This window comes from Lissotriton vulgaris, chromosome 5 (assembly GCF_964263255.1).
Source record: "Lissotriton vulgaris chromosome 5, aLisVul1.2, whole genome shotgun sequence".
NCBI lineage: Eukaryota > Metazoa > Chordata > Amphibia > Caudata > Salamandridae > Lissotriton > Lissotriton vulgaris.
This window is the reverse complement of record NC_141693.1, coordinates 914,139,786-914,154,021: the sequence shown is the minus strand read 5'-3', so window position 1 is coordinate 914,154,021 and position 14,236 is coordinate 914,139,786.

Genomic DNA, 14,236 nt, shown 5'->3' with positions numbered 1-14,236 from the left:
GTGCCTAGGGCTCCTGTACTTATAACACACACACATATATATATATATATATACACATACAAATATGAACAAACAATAGCAGAAACATAGAAAATAGTGCAAGAAGAAACTAAAAGAAACTGCAGGAAAATGTGTTCAAGAGACAGGACTAAAAACAAGAGAAAGGCAAACAAACCTTGAAATAAAAGGCAGAACAGAAACAAAGTTTGAGAGATGGATGGAGATAGAAAAGCCAAAATTAATTGGTTATGTTTAGACACCTGACAAGAAAACAGTGCAGTAAAAGAAACGGAATGAAGAGAGAGGAGTCATCAAAAAATACAGAAATCAAAGAGAAAAGAGATGAAAAGCAATTCTGCAGATGAAAAAGAACCTAGTGTTTAAAAATGGGACATAATAGAAGAGAAATGGAAAAGAAGATAAAGAAAAAAAAAGTAGCAGAAAACGAAAGATTCTCTATGTGGCATGATCAAATGTCACTTGGAACCACAATAGATTAGTGTGCATATGTAATCTGTAGGTTAGTGGTTTTAACCAGTGTCATATAGTTTGGTGGGATAATATGCCAATTTCACTGAACCGATGTAGCCTGCAGGCAACAGGTTCAAACCTCATTCAGAAAACTGTGGGAAATATACTCGCTGCCGTGATCTCTTTTTGTCTTGCAGGCTGCATATTCGAATCCAAAAGGAAAGCTCATAGTGTTGGAATTAGGCGATTACCCACAAACCCATTGGTTTGATGTATTTGCACATTAAATTGAGATAGCTTCCCAGCAAAAAATGTTCGCAAATGTGGGCCTATCAAGGGCAGGAATGAGTGTGTTTACAGGATCAGGAAAGGGAGGGGACAGTTTCATATTTAACAGGGGCGCAGAAAAATTGGCCATTTTCAAACATGGAGGAAAAAACATTACATCTTCAAAAATAACTTTTGGTTACATTTCCACATGCAAAGGATGTATCTAATGGTAATTCTATACAAGTAAATGTTATATTATGTACTGCAGCACCCCATTAACACTTTGGACCTTTACTGAATCCCTTAAGGGCCGGAAATTGGCTCAAAATCTACAAGTAATCCCACCATAACAAATTGCCAGTATTTTATCTTTTGTGTTTGTGAATTTGGTACATTGTCTTTATCCTTCACTTAACTCTCCATCGTCATCAGTCGTATAGGATTTTTCCTAATTCTTGTATATATTTCTACCTACTCTGTGGTCAAAGCTTTCTAAATTAACTTGTTTCTGTAATTATTCCAAAAATAATAAATAATAAAACTGTACTGAGTGGTATTTAAGGGAAGGTACAATGTTGCAGGCTGAGGATGGTTTAAGAATGTAATGAATGGTGCTATAAAAAATACGTAAACCTGTTAAACTAGGCATTAGAAAAAAGTACACTTTTTGTAAATAGTAAATGTAAAGCATTATCATGAAACTAAATAATTTTCCAGTTGTAAAATATGGTTTTGGATGAAAATTGCACACTCCATTTCACTTGTTAAATGTTTTCATTGTACTTTTTTGTTTGCCAAAGAAACGCAAAATCAAAACATATTTTGTGTAAATATGTGAAACCATATTTATTATACTTTAAAAAGATACTGTGTATATTTTAGAGTGACTGTTTTCAACAACTTGAGTGCTCTTAATTAACTGCAGATTTGTAAATAAAACATCCATTGTCAGAGAATTGGAGTTCTGCTAATAAATTAAATTGTTACTACCATATTCGCCCACTATTAGAAGTTGGCAGTGTGTTCACTACTAAAGATATTTCGGACCCCAACAGCTGCATATTATTCCTAATTGTGTAGATTTTCAAATTTGCATGAAACGATTAATGTTAGGTTCTTTTACAGTGTGAAACAAATGGAAAAACCTCAACAATAGACAGAAAGCCTCTCAGACATTGCCACACATTATTTATTCCACATTTTTCCTCATATTTCAAAATTTGGAAGACACACCCACTAGTGATATAATAACAGCTACATAGTATTCCCTTAGATCTGTAATAGCACTCAAAATAAGAACAATAGCATAGTTAGATCAACACTTTCTGACCTATTCACAAATGGTAGCTTTGAGTACATAAAATAGGACTTCTGTGGTACTCTTTTACGTGCTCTTACATGCCTTTGTGAATTGGCCTTAAAACATCTCAAATTAGACTATTTATGGAACATAAAAAAATATGCTTGGTTAAAATGGTTGGTAAGGACTGCAACCTCTTTGCACTTTTAATAATATGATAAATATGATAAAGGATGATTCACAAAGGTATGCAGGAATACATGCTATTTTGTATACTTCATAAATGGCTTTGTGAATGAGCCTCATTGCTGACCAAAATATCAAAGTGTATTTGTATTCATTTTTCTTTGCCACTTTATCCCATGTAACATTTCAGGTAAGTTCTCTTATTTGTCTCTTCTTAAGTTATTTATGTCTATAACATAAACAATGAATTAATACGATAAGCATTGTAGATAATAGTGGCTTATTGTAAATGTCATGTTTGTCTCCAAAAAGCAATTTCATTTTTACCTCCAAAATTTACGCACCACCTTCAAATTATTATAATTCTTGCATCTCCATATACAGTGTAGTGAACTCAGTAGCCACACTACATTAATTATAACTCACCACTCTACCATGCACTGTGTTGTGACAAATAACGTGCTGTGGGATGTCATAAGTGTTGTGATGAATGCTATAGTTTCAGATGGTATAATTGATGTAATATGAAAGAATGTAAGCAGTGTATGGAAAAGACGTGAGTTATGGTTAATGTAGTGTGGCTACCAAGTTAACTACACTGTATATAGAGGTGCATGAGATATTATAATTTAAAAGTGGTGCATAAATGATACATTTAAAGTATAACTATAACTTTAGAATATCTAATATTTGTGTAGTTAAAGTTTGGTTTGTTTAGAAGAATAAATAATGTTTTCTTAACTGTAGCAAAGCTTTGACCTTTGGGTTTTTAATTGAAATTAAAAGTTTTTAAAATCAAAATCTGTTTCAAATCATAGAGTTCAGTGTCATCGAGTGGAGTGCCACTAAGTAGAGTGTCGTACAGTAGAGTGGAGAAGAGTGTTGTACAGTGTAGTATCGTAGAGTGCAATAAAGTGGAGTGGAGTGGCATAGGGTACAGTGGAGTAAAGTGTCATAGTTGAGCGGCATGTTGTACAGTAGGGTGGTGTGGAAAGCAGTAGACTGGTGAGGCATAGTTTCAATTAAGCTGTCATCAATCAGAGTGGGGTCTTGTACAGTTCAGGGGAGTGGTGTGTTGTAGAGTGTTGTACAGTGGTGTGTAGGTACATAGAGTGGAGTAAAGGGATGTATAGTGCAGTGTAAGGTTAGAGAGTGGAGTACAGTGTGATATAGTGGCACAGAGTGTAGTATAGTCTTGTAGAGTGGAGTTGCATAGAGCTGGGTAGAGTGGAGCAGTGAAGAGTGGAGTGTTTTACACACCGAGTGAAGTAAAGTGTTGTGCAGTGTAGTAGCGTGGAGTGGAGTCGAGTATCATTTTGTAGAGTAGAGTGGCAGAAGTGCAGTAGAGTGGCATGGCATCCAGTGAAGTAAAGTGTTGTAGAGTAGAGTGGTGTGTTGTACATTGGAGTGGACTGGGCTGATGTAGATGTCGGAAAGTGTCAGAGTGGAGTAGAGTAGAGTGCCACAAAGTGGATCACAGTGTATTATAATTGAGTAGCTTAGATTACAGTAGACTGCTGTACAATATGGGAGAGTGGAGTGACATAGACAAGCGTAGAGTTGAGTGGCATTGAGTAGCATACAGTGGAGTGAAATAGAGTGCACTAGTGGAGTACAGTGGAGTAGTGTGTCAGAGTAGAGTATAATAAAGCGGGGTGGAACAGCATAGAGGGAGCTGTGTAGAGTGTTCTAGACTGTAGTAGAGTGTTGTACAGTGGTACGGTGTAAACTAGAGTGCTGTAGCCTCACAATGAGAGGAGTACATTGTTGTACAGTGGAGTGCTATAGAGTGGATTACAGTGTGGTAGAGTGGAGGGGTGTAGACTGTCGTTGAGTGGAGTATAGTGAGGTTGAGTGGAGTGGAGTGGAGTTTGGTAAAGTGGAGTGGCATACACTGGAATAGCATTCCTCAGCTGCTCAGTCTCTCTCCCACTCCCGCCCCGGTCCGCCGCGTCCAATCATGGGCGTTTGATGCGGAGGGCGAGGAGGAGCCTTGCACTTCCGGGCTCAGGGAGCACAGGTCAGCGCTCTAGCGACGCTGAAGGCAAAAGCTTACTTAAGGTCAGCTGGGATTGTAACGCGCTGTGGAGAAGAGTGTTGCCGGTGGCAGAGGCAGCCTCCATTCACTTAGCGCTTTTAACCCTCTATAACTGCACTGCTCGCGCTGTTATTATAGCGAATGTTTTTATTTAGCGATTGTAGGCTATTTTAAAACGTTCAGTGTGGGTTATACCTGTTAAACTTCCTGTTTTTCACTGTTATTCACCTCAGCTGCTCAGTCTCTCTCCCACTCCTGCCCCGGTCCGCCGCGTCCAATCATGGGCGTTTGATGCGGAGGGCGAGGAGGAGCCTTGCACTTCCGGGCTCAGGGAGCACAGATCAGCGCTCTAGCGACCCCTTCCATCACTATAAATGTGTTTTGGTCAGCGACCGCGCAGCGGACGCGTGCAGCGGGCGCGCCGGAAGCGCGCCGAAGTCGAGCCAAAGTCAAGCCCGTCTGCGCCCGTCCGCGGCCGGACGGGGCGCGGGGCCATAAACCCTGGCTCTCCTACTCCCATCACCATGAGGTACAGCAGACAAGACTTGCTTGACATCCAATCCGACACGCCAGCATGCTGCAAACACTCTATGAATGCCTTGTCGCTAAAAAAGTGCACCTTATGTACTTTTGACCCGATCAGTCCTGCCCCCGCCACCAATACGAGTAATACCATTAAAGCAGCCTTGCTCAACTGTAGATCCTTACGTAAGCACTGCATAGAAATTTTCCATCTACTTGAGGATCAGGACATCAACATTCTATTCCTAACGGAAACTTGGCTGGATGACTACTCAGACCCCGATATCATCCAGGCCCTCCCCTCCGGATATGCCCTCTCCAGACTGGATAGGAAAGACGGCAAAGGTGGTGGCATTGCCATTGCCACTAAAGCCCCTCTAGTATGCACCTTATCTCCTATCTCGGTCGACCATAGTGAAGCTGGTTCTTTTACTATCAACACCGGTCCCAATCACTCTATATCTGGCATCTTGATATATCGGCCTCCTGGAAGGCTATTTGATTTTACTTCCACCCTCATGGAAGCCATTACCCATCTAGCACTAAGGAAGTCTCGCCTATTAGTGCTAGGAGATCTAAATGCCCACTTTGAAGACCCCTTAGATAATGATGCGACTGATATTAAATCTGAGCTACTTTCTGTACAGCTCGAAATAAAAAATAATGAGCCATCACATCAATTAGGTCATTTATTAGACCCTGTTTTTGGTAACTGGAAGGGAGTTCATACCTCATCTCCCCAACCCATACCTTGGTCTGATCATTACATCATCCCCATAACAATTCAACTTGATAGAACTGAGCACTATCGTCATCAATCTCTGCGTTACAAACGCAGGAAATGGAAGAATTTCTCAGTAGAGTCTTTCATTAAAATTGTTCAGGATGAAGGCCCTCCTAGGGGGGATGATTGTGAGACAGCAAATAAGCACTTACATAACTGCATCACCAAGGCCCTTGACATCACAGCCCCTATTCGCACCATGACCAACGCCAGGAGAACTAAAAAAACTGCTCCCTGGTTTAATCAAGAACTTCAAACTATGAAGACGGCATGTAAAAAACTTGAAAGAGCATGGCGGAAAAAAATTTGCCCAGAAATTAAAGCCCAGTACAAAGTAGCGCAAAGAGAATATAATTAAAAAATACGCCTGTCCAAGGCTGCTCATTACAACATCCGCATTTTGGAAGCAGAAAACTCCTCTAAGGAGCTTTATCAAATCTATAAAGAAATATCTATAGTGGACGCTAATCCCTCCTCTCAAAATGACTCTGTGGAAACTTGCAATAACATTGCTAAATATTTCTCAGGAAAGATCAATAACATCTATGCCAGTTTTTCCTCCAATATAAAGTTGGGAATTGAATTTACTGAGAATGAAGACCTCATAAGTACCCCAGTGTGTCTAGGCTCATTCTCTGTCCCTCCCTATGAAACTCTGGCTAAAATGTGCAAAAGCATAAAATTAGGCTCTCCTCGAGACCCTGCGCCTCCCAAAATTCTAGCTGAAGCTTTCTCTGTACTAGAACCCCATTACAGACACATGCTTCAAGTCTCCTTCTCCACGGCCTGCTTACCCATGGAATGGAAACAAGCTGTAGTGCTACCGATTAAAAAAAAGCCGAACATGAGTCAGGACATATTGGAGAATCTTCGCCCAATCTCTTTGTTACCCTATCTTGCAAAACTAGCTGAGAAAATTGCGAATGCCCAACTCATGGTCCATCTAGAAGCCCATAATGCTTTTCATAAATCTCAATCGGGTTTCAGATCAAATTTTTCCACAGAGACAGCTTTCTTGAGGGCAATTGAAACCCTACGGGAAGGAGCTGATGAGGGTAAGACCATGGCTCTCATCATGCTGGACCTCAGTGCCGCGTTTGACACTGTAGCGCATTCCATCCTGCTACAGTGTCTAAACAGAGCGGGGGTCACCAAAAAGGCACTGGGTTGGTTGAAAGCCTTTCTTATCAACAGGAGCTTTCAAGTCCAAAGAGGGACTTTTCTCTCTGACAGTGTGAGGCTAGAACAGGGGGTGCCCCAGGGCTCGGCCCTGAGTCCCACCCTGTTTAATTTGTACATGGCTCCCCTGGCAGAAGTGGTGCAATCGTTTGGCGTAGAGCTTGTCTCTTACGCCGACGTTACGCAACTTCTAATATCACTGTCACAAGCCCCCTCCATGGAAGCTGACAACTTCAATGCTTGCATGTGTAAGCTTGCCACATGGATGACAGAGCACTGTCTTAAATTAAATGGCACAAAAACGGAGGTTCTTATAATTGGGGGCAATGAGACAAAATGGACGAAAGAATGGTGGCCCAATTGTCTGGGTCCTTTACCCACTCCTAACCGGGAAGCAAAAAACTTAGGTGTCTGGGTAGACAACAAGTTATCTTTTGATAGCCATATTAAGAAAACAGTCGGCAAATGCTTTGGAGTAATGAAAACGCTCAATCGGACCATGGATTTGCTTCCACTGAACTCCAGGCGTACCATGACGCAGGCACTTATCACATCCCGTATTGATTATGGGAATGTGTTGCTCCTGGGCACTTCTGCTAAAAACATCAAGAGGTTACAGGTCCTGCAAAATTCAGCAGCACGCCTGTTGTTAAGACTCCCCCGTAGAGCCCCCTCCGGTCCCTCTCTGGCCTCCCTCCACTGGCTACCTATTAGCAAGAGGATTGCTTTCAAAGCTCTCCTATGGTGCCATAGGATCATTCACCAAAAAGCTCCGGCCTATCTATCGGATCTGGCATCCTTGTATGAACCAATCAGATCCCTTAGATCCAAAGGAATGGGCTTGCTCAGAACATCGCGCCCCAAAAAAGCCAGAATGGGAGGCAGGTCCTTCCGTTCACTGGCAGCCAAGAATTGGAATCTCCTTCCCATGAAAATTAGGCTAGAAACTAATGAGGCCTCTTTTAGAAAGATGCTGAAAACCTTTTTATTTACTTCGTAGTGGTCTGGTTTCCTTCCTCCTTACATGCTCTCTCCACAGCGCGGGGACACGCCGGGAGGCGTCACCAGGCGCTTTACAAACCCCTTTAATAATAAAATTTAATAATAATAGAGTAGAGCGGCTGAGAGTGGACTTGAGTAGAGTAGAGTGCAGTAGAGTGCAGTATAATGGAATAGCGTACAGTGGAGTGACGTACAGTGGAGTAGCATAGAATGGAATAACATAGAGTGGAGTTTCATACAGTGGAATAGTGTACAGTAGAGCGGCATACAGTAGAGTGACATTGACTTACTGAGAGTGGAGTGGCTTAGAGTGGAACAACATATAGTGCAGTGGTGTAGAGTGGAGTTTCATAGAGTGAAGTGGTGTACAGTGCAATAGTGTACAGTGGAGTGGCTTACAAGGGAGTGGTGTAGAGTGGAGGGGCATACAGTGGAATAGCGTACTGTAGGGTGGCGTAGGTTGAAATAGCGTGGAGTGGAATAGCATGAAATAGAGTGGCATATAGTGGAATAGCCTAGGGTGGATTGGTGTAGAGTATAGTTGTGCATAGAGGAATAGTATGGGGTGGGGTACACAGGAGTGGCGTACACTGGGGCAGCATACAGTGGAGTGGGATAGAGTGGAATGGAAAACCATAGAGTGGAGTAGTGTAAAGTAGAGTATAGTGGCATAGAGTGGAATGGTGTAGAGTGAAGTGGAATGGAGTAGTGTAGAGTGGAGTGGTATCGAGTTGAGGAACGTAGAGTAGACTGGCATAGAGTGGAGTGGTGTAGAGTGGAGTGGCATACAGTAGAGTGGCGTAGAGTGGAGTGGCGCACAGTGGAGTGGTGCACAGTGGAGCTGCATAGAGTGGAGTAGACTGAGGGAGCGTACAGTGGAGTGGAGTGGGATAAAGTGGAGTGGAATAGCGTAGAGTAGAGTAAAGTGGCATAGAGTGGAATGGTTTAGAGTGAAGGGGAATGGAGTGGCGTAAAGTGGAGTCGCATTGAGTGGAGTAGCGTAGAGTATAATGGCATAGAGTGGAGTGAGGTAGAGTGGAGTGGCTTAGACTGAAGTGGCGTAGAGTGGAGTGGTGTAGAGTAAAATAGTGTACAATGGAGTAGCGTAGAGTGGAGGGACAGAGTGAAGTGTGGTAGAGTGGAATGTTGTATGGTGGAATAGTGTACCATTGAGTGACATAGAGTACAGTGCTGTAGAGTGGAATAGCATACAGTAGAGTGGCATAGAGGTGAGTGGCGTGCAGTAGAGTGGCATACAGCAGAGTGAGGTACAATGTAGTGGTGTACAGTGGAATAGTGTGGAGTGGCATGGCAGAGAATAGAGTAGCATAGAGTAGCGTATTGTGGAGTGGGTTAAGTGAAGTGGAGTGGAGCAGAGTAGAGTGGGGTAGAGTGGAGTTGGGTAGATTGGAGTTGGGTAGAGTGGAGTCAAGTGGCGTGGTGTGGCGTAGAGTGAAGTGGTGCAGAGTGGAATAGCTTTGAGTGTAGTGGCATACCTAGGAGTGATTTAGGGTCGACTTGCATACAGTATAATATCGTAGATTTAAGTATCACAAAGTGGTATTGCATACATTGAAGTGACTTAGTCTGGAGTGTCGTAGAATCTAGTGGCATAGAGTGGGATAGCATACAGTGGAGTGGGGTAAAGAGGGGTAGCTATAAAACTGCATCAAACTAATTTTCCACCAAGTGCACCAGAAGCATGTCCGGCAACTCCTCTGTGGATCCAGTTATGCTAGAAACAGCAAAAAATTCCCCCAGCACAGCCCACTTTTCACTCACCATAGCACCTCATGTCTGTCACTCTACATTCCCAGGCTTCTTACATAAATCTGCTGGTCTACATATTTAGCTGCTGAATGCACAAAAGAGTGTCCAACTATCCAAGTCATCAGCTCACTCCTCCCATACCCTATGGTGAAAAAGAATGTGTTAGTAACGGACATGCTCCCTGCCCACATTCGCATGAAACTCCACTATTTATGCTCATAGCACTCACAACACCTAGACTTCCACCTACCTATGCTCCGAATCTGGTTCCAGTCCCATCCCAGGCATGCCGCTGCATTTGCTGCTTCGATCTTAAAAAAGTGAGTGCCAATGCTGGCAGGATCCCATCCCAGTTTACGCAATGTCATGCACAGCACTGACAGCAGTTAAAAAGCAGTAACTCTTGCTACGCCTTCTTGACAAAAAATTGCCTCCTACCTGCATCACAGCCAGACCTGAAACTTGCTCCACTCAGTTACTGGACACTCCTCTGCTCTGCCCTGTTCCTGTAGCCACACCCACTTGCCTCTCCCTGCCTGGTCTGTCTTGGATCTCCTCAGCCATATCCCCAAGTGGCCTTGTTGCAAATGTATCTCACTATGCAAAGCACCCAAATCTTCTGTAGACTCCCAACAATCAAGAGACCGGAGCCCAGAAAAGAACATCCAGATCATGCGTAGTCTAAAATAGGCTCTTCAAACCTGTCATAACAACAATCTGGCAAAACAGCCATGATATCTTGCAATAAAACAAATGCAATTGTCTCAATTAACATAGACCTACCCTTCACACCTCTCTTTAACTAACCCTTTGCACCTAAATCGCATCCCTCGCTGGGTCCAAACCCCAATACAACTTGACGTAAAACATAACTCCAGCCAACTTGCCCACAATAGGAGTGGGCAATGAACCTTTGTCAATTAGTGACAAGACAAAACAAAACGTATAACTCTCCCTTTCCTGTCACTGTGATCCTGCATCCTCAGCCTTTCTGTGCTTCTTTCAAAACTCTCGAATTCAGTCCATGCCAGCTGGTAGCTTCTCCTCATGGATTCTGCTAAACATCTCTCCACCATTATAATCACTCTCACTCCTCCACGCCCAAATGCCTCCAGATACTGGTGTCTTGTGGTCTTCCGCTCCCAGTGCAAGGCTGTGGAAATGATGACACTGTGAATGAGATAATTAATCTGCTATATAATTTTTCACCCCTGGCACGTGCTTTGGCCTGAAAACAATGTTCAATCTCAGACAGTCCACTGTAAACTGACTCAACCAATGCATCACTCTCAGATCCCATGCCTGCTTTTGGTTCACGAAGTTCTCTATGGTCATGTTGTCAACACTGAACATCACCATCCTGTTAGCCAACTAACTGCCCCCACACTGACAAAGCCACCAACAGTGGAAACATTTCCAAAAAGCAACACTCCTCCCTTGCTGCAACTAGTGCCGTGGCCACTGTTCGGCACAACACCTCATGTCCCAAAACAAGCTAAAACCATGTACACCCACCACTACAGAGAAAATCTGCACCTGCCAAACTGTGCTATCCCACAGAGACAGCATTAACACTCCATTGAAATCTGACAGAAAAGTCTTCCTGATACAAAGATTTGCATGCACTGCCAAAGACACACACACTTTGTGATGGGGTAACACCACCCCAGTCAACGCCATTCCCAACCTCCTGCAAAACTTCATTCTACCCCTCACTACTCTACAATCAAAATAAAAAAAAAAAAAAACTTCTGCACCTTTCTCTACTCTAGTCTCCTTTCTCCAATCATCTCGTCCAAAAATTGTTGTATCTCCTGCACTTTCTCACTGGGCAAACTCAGCACTAACAATTCCATGCCCAATTCAATGCCCAGAAATGTCAACACCTTACTAAGGCCTTCCGTCATTTCTGGAACTAAAGGAATCCCTTGTTCTACAACCAAGAGTTCAAAATGTCGCAGAGCCCTGTGACACTCCCCCGACCACTGTCTGCCTACAAACAGAAAATCTTCAAGATAATGAGACACCTCACAGTGCCCACTCCTCTTCGTAAACATCCACTACAGAAAGGTACCGTAAGACTCAAACAAAGCAAATGAAATGGCACAATCCATTGGCAACACTCTGTCCACATAGATGGTACCTCTAAATTGCATTCCCAATAATGAATAGTCATTTCGATGTATGGGCAACAACCGTAAAACAGATTTGATATTGCATTTTACAAGCTCCCACTCTCTGCCACACAGCCTCATCAAACGTATTTCATCATCTACTGACGTGTACACCGCTTTTGTGTCTTTTGTGGCAATGGAATTATTCACCGAGGCTCCCTTCGGCCACGACAAGTGGTGTATCATCCTGAACTCTCCTTTCACTTTCTTGGGCACCAACCCCAGAGGGGAGATGGTCAAGTCCTCTAGGGGAAAGTCATAGAAAGGGGATACAATCCTCATTTCCTCAAATTCCTTTCTCAATTTTCCTGCGACCACCGCTGGTGTTTCCTTTGATGACCATAAATTGTCTGCCCACCTTCGTCCTATAGGGCCTTGGTAACTAACTAACACTGGGCGAAGTACTACGCTATGCTCGGGTAGTTTGCGAAGTTTGCGCTACTTCGCACTACACAAATTCCACGTAGAACAGTGCAAACATGCGTAGCGTAGTGGCCATTTTTTGCTTGCTCGTGGTCCTCAAAGTCAAGTTGGCGACCGTGAGTAAGCAAAATGACATCCCGGCGAGGCTTTTTCCTCGTTCGTGATCAGCAACATCAAGTTGCCGATCGCGAGCGTGGAAATTAAACCTCTCGGTGAGATTCTCAATGCGGGGAGGTCAGGTTTATCATTGTGAGTGGTCGCGAATGCTCACCGCTTGCGATGAGAAACTACCAGTCCGCATTGAGAAAGCTGCCGCTCGAATAGAAATCTACTTGAGCGGCAGAAAACGACAGTTTGCACTGTGCAAGATGCAGTTTCCACTCATTGCACAGTGTGGACAGGCATCCGACACTGTGCAATCAGTGCGAAAAGCATTTTGCACAGTGCACTACGCAGTTCGCGTAGCTACGCGTAGCTCCCGTAGTGCGAAGTGCACTTTGTGTAGCTAGGCGTAATGCTACTACACAAACTACGCCCAGGGTTATATGGTAACCCACCCAAAACCCTTCTGCAAATCCCCATTCCAGATTCAACGTGGCCTCCCTGTCCAGGTAGACCGCCAGCCATGGGAGCAAAGCCTCAATCATAACCGGCGTATGAGTCCTTTGGCCCAGCCAGACCCTGATGTACCCTCCCTCTGGATGCCAGCCACTGTTCTGCAGGGCTGGCCACAGGGAAGCACTGCATAATACTGTGCCTCCCCCCACATTTGAAACACATGCTTGAAGTTGCATGGTTGTTTGGAGCAAAAACATTTATTAAAGTTCCATAATGCTGCCACATTGGATCCCATACCTTTTGGCACATATCTCGCATCCTTTTGAGTGGGACATGGCTGAATGGGCCAGGATGTGACTGGAAAGCCACTAGTCATTTGAGCAGTGTCCATTGGTTGTGTCAATAACATCCACTGCAGCCATATCTCAGAATCCATCTCTCCCCCACGGCTTGTCTGGGTTAAAACTGACTCAGCCCCAAACTCCTCATCATAACTCAGCCATGCATAGCCCCCAAAATGGATTTGCGCCTTCCTAATAACATCCATAAATTTGAATAGGACAATTGACCTGTCTGAATGCTTCTCGCAATAAATGTTGGCTTATATTAAAAAGGCTGATGTCCAGTTTTCCATGTTAAAGGGCACCCTGGGTAGGGGTGGCCAGAATTTTTTGTTAATTTGTCCGGGGAATAATCTATCTACTGCATATACCTTACTTCAATAAACATAACTAGAGCGAGATGTGGAGGAATAGCATACGTTAAATGTACCTCAACTGCACATGGTAAGTCATCCTTCACTCTTCTAAAACACATACCGGAACTGGTATGTAAACGTCAGGCCACCATGAAGAGTCAGGGGAGGATGCAGCATATATTACTGACTCATCTCCTGTGTGTCCTCATACCACTAGACCGTCAACCTTGGTCACCATATTGGACATATGAAATGTGTGCAAACCGAAGTAACAAGCTGCAGCTGAGTAAGCCGACCTATCGCAAGGAGAGGATCCGCCCAGAGCTGGAGCTCAGTGACCTACTGCACGATGACAACCAGAGCTTCCACATGACCACAAAGCTTTCCTGGGCTTGGAGGAACCCAGGAGCTTTGACCAGTTAACTCCAGAAGAGAGCAGAGAAAAACTAGAGTGAGTGATCTTCTATTTGTGGAGAGACTGTACAGCTGAAACTCTGCACTGCTGAACAGATAGTGCTGAACAGTATCGTCTGATGCTGCAGAACACTCCACAGCCCAATGCCTCTACACTGCACAGCTCCTAGTATTGACCATTTACATTGGTCTGCAGTCAGCGCCTTAAATACACTAGACACCTTCCAGCACTGAAACTGAACAGATGAGTAGTGCCTAGTGCATAACACATGTACATATCCCGAAGCTGCAGAAGACAGAGCTCCAAGTACTGGCCATTTACATTGGTCCATATCCAGTGCTGGTAATTCACCTGAGACCCATCTGTGCTGGAGCTGGAAACTGGACACCGCTTAGTGCAGAGCACTATGCATGCACCAATGCAGCTAAACACTGCACAGGCCCCATG